Consider the following 8,190-nt stretch of genomic DNA (forward strand, 5'->3'; position numbering starts at 1 on the left):
TCTTCGACAAAGTTTTTTTCTGCACATTTTAGGTTACATTTTATTGACCGTTGAAAACAATAAAGAAGTGTAGAAGAAGTTATTAAAAAAGCTGCTATTTGATGTACTGTCAAACCCCGCGTATTCATCACTCTTCAATACGACACTTTTTAATTCGTATCCCGCTCATTCGACATTTGTCGAATTAAAAAATGATCAAATGTCACAGTGCAATACACTGTAAATACGAATGATTCGATATTGTGATGTTACTCACATCCGCAGCGGCTCCTCGTGCAGCTGCCACTTCTGGAAGTTCAAATTTGGTTTTCTGACACCTGATCCGTTTGGTGATCAACCGCAATGAACTTCGGAAGCCAAAAATCGTAATATGAACAAGCTATCAATGGACTACCCGCTTGACGCGAAGCCACAGTTGATCAGCAGGAGTAAATCCATTTAATTTTGTATGGCGAAAAGCATCTAAACTTGAATTACTTGAAATAGAAAGCTCTTCCTACAAAAAATATTTGGTAGGCATAATAGTGGTTGCCATTGTGCACAACCACTACCAAATATTTTTTCGAATAATGTATTCCCCTTCGAGAAATGTGCCTTTAGATGCTATTCGCCATACAATATTTTTGCGATTTATTTTTAGCAGTTTTTCGCGCATAGAAGCTAGCGCCACATTGGTCGATGCGTAAAGTAGGAAAACAGCCGATGTAGTTAATTCATTCGTACCACCACCATATCTGTAAGATTTGTGTTCAAAAACAAATCTTACAATCTAAACAAAACTAAACTAGAGTTAGTTCATCGAATTAAAAGCTTCCCCAGGTAATTTGACAGCAATCATTGTCGAATTAGCGTGGTTTTATGGTACCACACGCATGGGTTTGGTTCACATTTTACCACTTACCGATTGTCCCTGATGTGGCCTTAGACTAGTTTCATGCAAATTATTAATCGATTTTCCTGAAAAGTCGCAAGTTGATGTAATTCATGCACGGGTTTGGTTCATTTGTGCATTTCGTCAGTTTCGGCGAGGCACTCGAAACTGGTTCCGTAACGCTGCCGGCGAATGTGGCCTGAGAATATTTTCTTGCTGACCATTCCTTGCGTTATCGAAGAAGCCGTTATTTAATGTGCTACGTGTATGCGTTTGGTTCCGTTCTACATTTGACCACTTCCGTTGGGGCACCTGGAACCGGTTTCGGCACACTATTGGTTTTCCATAGTATGATCTATGATTTTTTTTTCTTGTTAACCGTTAATCAGGTTACCTAAAAAGTCATTTAATTTGTCGAATTTATGGGTTTGTTTCTCCTTTACATTTGACCACTTCCGATTGGACAATCGTAATCGGTTGTGGAACACTACCGGTTGTCCCTTCCCCAATATGGCCGGATTTTTTTTTTTGCCAAATCAAAATACTTTAAAATCCGCGATTTGATGTGTCGCATGCATGGGTTTGGTTTACTTTTATATTTGGCTATTTCCGGCGGGACACCCGGAACCAGTTCCGGATCACTACCGATTCAGATATGTTCTGAGAATATTTTCCTGCTTATTGTTCATTAGGATATAAAAAAAAGCCACTATTTGATATGTCGCATGCATGGGTTTGGTTAATTTTTATACTTGCCCACCTCCGGTAGGACATCTGGAACCGGTTCCGATATGATCTGAGAATGCTTTCCTGCTTACTGTTCATCAGATTATGAAAAAAGCTGCGGTTTGATATGTCGTAAGTATGGTTTTAGTTCTATTTTATATTTGGCCACTTCCGACGGGATACCCGGTACCGGCTCCGGAACACAACCGGTTCAGATATGGTCTGAGTATATTTTCCTGCTTACTGTCCATCAGGATATCAAAAAAGCCACTATTTGATATGTCGCATGCATGGGTTTCATTTCATTTATTTAGTTAACATCAAATTCATGATAATACTGAATCAACAATTTGCCGCCATAATACTCGATTTGCAGCTGCAGCTCTCCAACGTCGGTCACGCCCAACACTCGCCAGATCACGCTCCACCTGGTCCGCCCATCGTGCTCTCTGCGCTCCACTCCTTCTTGTACCAACCGGATGGTTAGCAAACACCAACTTTGCAGGGTTGTTGTCCGGCATTCTTGCAACATGCCCTGCCCACCGTATCCTTCCGGCTTTGGCTACCTTCTGGATGCTGGGTTCGCCATAAAGTGCAGCGAGCTCGTGGTTCATCCTTCTCCGCCACACACCGTTCTCCTGCACGCCGCCGAAGATCGTCCTTAGCACCCGTCGCTCGAAAACTCCGAGTGCTTGCATGTCCTCCTCGAGCATCGTCCACGTCTCGTGCCCGTAGAGAACCACCGGTCTTATTAACGTCTTGTACATGGTACATTTGGTGCGGGGGTGAATCTTTTTTGACCGCAGTTTCTTCTGGAGCCCATAATAAGCACGACTTCCACTGATGATGCGCCTTCGTATTTCACGGCTCACGTTATTGTCAGCCGTTAGCAAGGAACCGAGGTAGACGAATTCTTCTACCACCTCGAAAGTATCCCCGTCTATCGTAACATTGCTGCCAAGGCTTGTCCTGTCTCGCTCAGTCCCACCTACCAGCATGTACTTTGTCTTAGCCGCATTCACCACCAGTCCGACCTTTGCTGCTTCACGTTTCAGGCGGGTGTACTGTTCTGCCACCGTTCCAAATGTCCTAGCAATAATATCCATGTCATCCGCAAAACATACAAATTGGCTGGATTTCGTGAAGATCGTACCCCGGCTGTTGAGCCCGGCTCGTCGCATAACACCTTCCAGGGCGATGTTGAATAGTAGGCAGGAAAGTCCATCACCTTGTCGTAGTCCCCGTCGAGATTCAAATGAACTGGATAGTTCACCCGAAATCCTTACGCTGTTCTGCACACCGTCCATCGTTGCTCTTATCAGTCTAGTCAGCTTCCCGGGAAAGCTGTTCTCGTCCATAATTTTCCATAGCTCTGTGCGGTCGATACTGTCGTATGCCGCTTTGAAGTCGATGAACAGGTGATGCGTGGGGACCTGGTATTCACGGCATTTCTGGAGGATTTGCCGTACGGTGAAGATCTGGTCCGTTGTCGACCGGCCGTCGATGAAACCGGCTTGGTAACTTCCCACGAACTCATTTACTTTAGGTGAAAGACGACGGAAGATGATCTGGGATAGCACTTTGTAGGCGGCATTCAAAATGGTGATCGCTCGAAAGTTCTCACACATTAACTTGTCGCCTTTCTTGTGGATGGGACAGATTATCCCTTCCTTCCACTCCTCCGGTAGCTGTTCAGTTTCCCAGATCTTGACTACTAACTGGTGCAGACAGGTGGCCAACTTTTCCGGGCCCATCTTGATGAGTTCTGCTGCGATACCGTCCTTACCAGCCGCTTTGTTGTTTTTGAGCTGGTGGATGGCATCCTTAACTTCCCTCAGCGTGGGAGTTGGTTCGTTCCCGTCCTCTGCTGCACCAACATAGTCATTTCCTCCGCTGCCTTGGTCCTCCGTGCCTACATTCTCTTCGTCATTCAGGTGCTCGTCGAAGTGCTGCTTCCACCTTTCGATCACCTCACGTTTGTCCGTCAGGAGGCTCCCGTCCTTATCCCTGCAGATTTCGGCTTGCGGCACGTAGCCTTTGTGGGATGCGTTGAGCTTCTGGTAGAACTTGCGTGTTTCCTGTGAACGGCACAGCAGTTCCATTTCCTCGCACTCCGCTTCTTCCAGGCGGCGCTTTTTCTCCCGGAAGAGACGGGTCTGCTGCTTCCGCTTCTGTCTGTATCGCTCCACATTCTGTCGGGTTCCATGCTGCAGCACTACCGCCCGCGCTGCATCCTTCTCCTCCAGAACCGCTCAGCACTCCTCGTCGAACCAATCGTTTCGTCGACTCCGTTCTACGTACCCGATAGTGCTCTCAGCTGCGTTGTTGATGGCTGCTTTGATTGTACTCCAGCAGTCCTCTACACTGAACGGCGGCTTGCGGTGAAAATTACTATTCTGAGGGTCAATTTAAATGCACAACGCCACTAAATTTGTGCAGACTGAGTTTCGTTTTAATTCAACAGAATTATGTTTTCAATTTTACCATGGACTCGATTTTCAATTAAAAAAAGTTTCTGTTGGCAACCGGATTCGAACCATGAATCTTGACATCACCAGGCTCGCACGTTACCACTCAGCTATCGAACCAGTTGATGTGAGAAGAAACAAAACGCACACAAGAAGCGTTGGTGGGTCGATGATCATGTTTGCCATGGTAAATTTAAAAACATTTTTGTGCTTGTCATTACTGCAAGGCTCCTTTCAGTGTAGGGGGGCCACATCGAGCACACCCTCGTCCGGCAACGCTGCCTCGAGATTCTGCGCGTATGCGGTGGCGACATTCGGTTGCTTCAGTCGCTCTAGATCGTACCGGGGCGTACGTTGTTACGGTAATGTACGGTAATGTACGTTGTTAATAACGGAGAGTTTTGGGCGCAGTTTAACCATCACCAGGTAGTGATCGGAGTCGATATTAGCGCCACGATAGGTCCTGACGTCGATAATGTCGGAGAAGTGCCGTCCATCAATCAGAATGTAGTCGATTTGCGATTCCGTTTGTTGTGGTGATCTCCAGGTGTAACGATACGGGAGGCTGTGCTGGAAGAAGGTGCTACGAATGGCCATGTTCTTGGAGGCGGCGAAATCGAAGAGGCGTAGGCCATTTTCGTTCGTCAGCTGGTGGGCGCTGAACTTTCCAATCGTCGGTCTGAATTCCTCCTCCTGGCCTACCTGAGCGTTTAGATCCCCTATGATGATCTTGACGTCGTGGTTTGGGCAGCGGTCGTATTCGCGTTCGAGCTGCGCGTAAAATGCGTCTTTGTCATCATCAGTGCTTCCGGAGTGAGGGCTGTGCACGTTTATTATGCTAATGTTGAAGAATCGGCCCTTGATCCTCAACCTGCACATTCTTTCGTCGATCGGCCACCAACCGATCACGCGCCTCTGCATGTCGCCCATCACTATAAAAGCTGTTCCCAGCTCACGTGTGTTGCCGCAACTCTGGTAGATGGTATGATTACCTCTAAACGTTCGCACCATAGATCCTGTCCAACACACCTCCTGCAGCGCTACGATTCCGAACCCGCGGTCCTTCAGTATATCGGCGAGTATGCGGGTGCTCCCGATGAAGTTGAGAGATCTGCAGTTCCACGTACCGAGCTTCCAATCGCAAGTCCCTTTTCGTCGCTGTGGTCGTCGCCATTGGTGTCGGTTCGCATTCTTCTCTTGTTGATTTTCCGGTGCTAGTCTTTTTTACGGCTGGCTCGCAGGGCCTGACACCAACCCACTAACCCAGGGGGCTGGGCTTACCTTCCCGGAAGCTACGGGTTCTGCATTGGCATTTCCTCCAACTACAGTGCTAAATAGCTAGGCTTGAGCGCCAGTCTTCGCCGGGGGTGGTGTTTTTAATGGGCGCCCAGAAGATAATATTTTACCTGAGCTTCCACCCCCATGGGTTTGGTTAACTTTTATACTTGGCCACTTCCGGCGGGACATTTGGTACCGGTTCTGGAACACTACCGGTTCCGATATGGTCTGAGAATGTTTTCCTGTTTACTGTTCATCACGTTATCGAAAAAGCCGCGGTTTGATATGTCGCATGCATGGGTTTAGTTCACTTTTATGTTTGGCCACTTCCGGCGGGACACCCGAAACCGGTTCCGGGACACTACCGGTTCAGATATGGTCTCAGACTATTTTTCTGCTTACCATTCATCAAGCTATCGAAAATGCCGTAGTTTGATGTGCCGCATGGATGGGTTTGTAGCGTTTTCATAACTGGCCCCTTCCTGGGGTACCGGTCCGGAACACCTAAATGGCCGTAACTCCGGAACGGCTGGACCGATCCGAACCATTTTCAATAGGAAACAATGGGACCAGATTCCGCGTCGAATGAACCGTCGGTCATTAAAATCGGTTGAGGTTTCGTTCAGAAAAGTGATGTGAGTTTATTTTGACCACACACATACACACATACATACACACACACATACACACACACAGACATCACCTCAACTCGTCGAGCGGAGTTGATTGGTATATGTGACTCGACCCTCCGGGCCTCCTATCAAAAAGTCATTTTTGAAGTGAACATATAGCCTTTCCAGTACACTTAGTGTACGAGAAAGGCAAAAATTGATACTTGCGTCTTTGCCAGCGGTTTGAAATTTTGTTGTTGAAAGCCCCGTAGTCGACGGGTTAAAAAATCCTTTTTTTTTGGTTTCTACTTGCGCCGAATCAATCGTTCAGGATGCAGCATGATGCAGACCCTACGATTATGATCAACAACAACAACATGCATTTCATCGGGAACAACAGCACCACTACGAGAACTTGATAAACTGTCACAGGAATCAGTATGGTGCTGCAGAACCAACATTTCAACGCTTCTCCTTCTGTACATCGCAAACACAACATGTACGAATGTGATTGGTACTCAAAGTCTGACTGCCTCTCAGCATCACAGTGGCGGCTCCTGAGAATAGACAATATTGTCCTCGATGTGGCTACACCGCAGCAGCCGCTGGAACCGTGACCTGGAACACCGATCGTTTGGACGCTTCACCACCGGGCCAAACCCCGCCGTCTTCAGCTGCGTCAAAAGAAGCAAAAGGAGAAGTTGAAGAAAGAGGAGAGGGAAAAAAAGAGAGGGAGGGAAAAGAAATAAATAAATAAATAAAAACAAGACCATCAATCAGAATCATCAGAACACCAACGGCGGTAACGCAAACGGTAAGTTTATGTTTTTATATATAAACATAGTATGGATAATTGTTATTATTATTCTATTTATTATTAATATTACTATTGCATCTTTTGCACCGTATTCGACCCCCTGCAAAAATTTTTTGTCCACCACAATATGTTCCCACCAGTTTTGGCATGCATTGGTTCGTTTCGCTGCTAGAATTTTTCAGCGTCGGTTACACTTTTTGGGTGGTGCATGGAATAATCGGTTTGTTTACTTGCTACTTCCTTTGGTGTTTGACGTGTGAACAAATATTTCAAACGTTTGAACATTTGCACGGTAATCTAAAGAGCAAAGCAAGATGCAATATCATTATTGACATTACATCATACAAACGGCGACAAAAACAAGTCAACCGCGATAGTAAGTTGAGGATCGTGGCTATCTGCAATCAGATTACACGCGCAGACTTCACGCAAATACCTGGGGTGACTGGACGCCCAAACCCAAACCACAGACAAACAGACGTAACTCGTAGAGGAAAATCATCAAAAACTTTTGCCCGGTGTCATTTTCATGAGCACACTGCCACCTGTTGGTAGAACCGCGCGCGACACTGTCGACCATGATGGATTTCGATTTGACGTTTAGCTGACACGCACACTACTACACAAATTGCCTGTAATTTTCGTTTGCATCATTCAGCAACGTGTACACTAGCAAACGTCAAAGCGATTGAACACTAGCGCATCTGGTGGAACGATCGCGCAAATCAAATGAAATTTGAATTGATCGTTAAATGCATGTGCCAAGCCGTTTTGAAGAGTGTTACGTCTGTTTGTCTGTGCCCAAACCCTAGGATCATGATGGCATGGCTGCGGCAAGCAAACCTAAGAACATCATCATTCATGTACCGACTGCTGGACTACTTCTTCGGTTTGCGGGAGGGTCCACTGACACTGGCGGGGAACGATAGGCACCAAATCGTGATTCCGGGGCAGCTTCGGGACTACTTCTGCTATGTATTGGTGTGGTGGCAATACACAGAATCTGCGGCCAACATCCGCCAAACAGCTTTGCCTAGTTGTAGAATCCGCTGCACAACGGGATAAAGCTGTTTAACAAGAATCGACGAACCGAATACCGAAATCACGAGGAGGGGACTAGCTCGGACTCGGACTGAAACCGAAAAAGTAATTATAAAACGATCAAATCTGACTATACATGTCAATGGTTGCTCCTCCGTGATTGATCTGAGCTGGTACCAATTGCACTGAGATCCAAATGAATAAGGGCTGGGACACTCCACTTATTCTCAAAGTGCAATTTTAGCAGCTCATGCATTTTGGATCAATAACGGCGCCGGTCACGTCCTTATAGTCAGTTGGGAAGGGAAAGGAATGTTAGAGTGTGCTGGTTCAACCTGGTTGTTGCTACTTAAGACCGAGAGCACCTCTGCATCCCCA

The sequence above is a fragment of the Aedes albopictus genome, chromosome 2 (genome assembly GCF_035046485.1).
Source record: "Aedes albopictus strain Foshan chromosome 2, AalbF5, whole genome shotgun sequence".
Taxonomy (NCBI): Eukaryota; Metazoa; Arthropoda; class Insecta; order Diptera; family Culicidae; genus Aedes; species Aedes albopictus.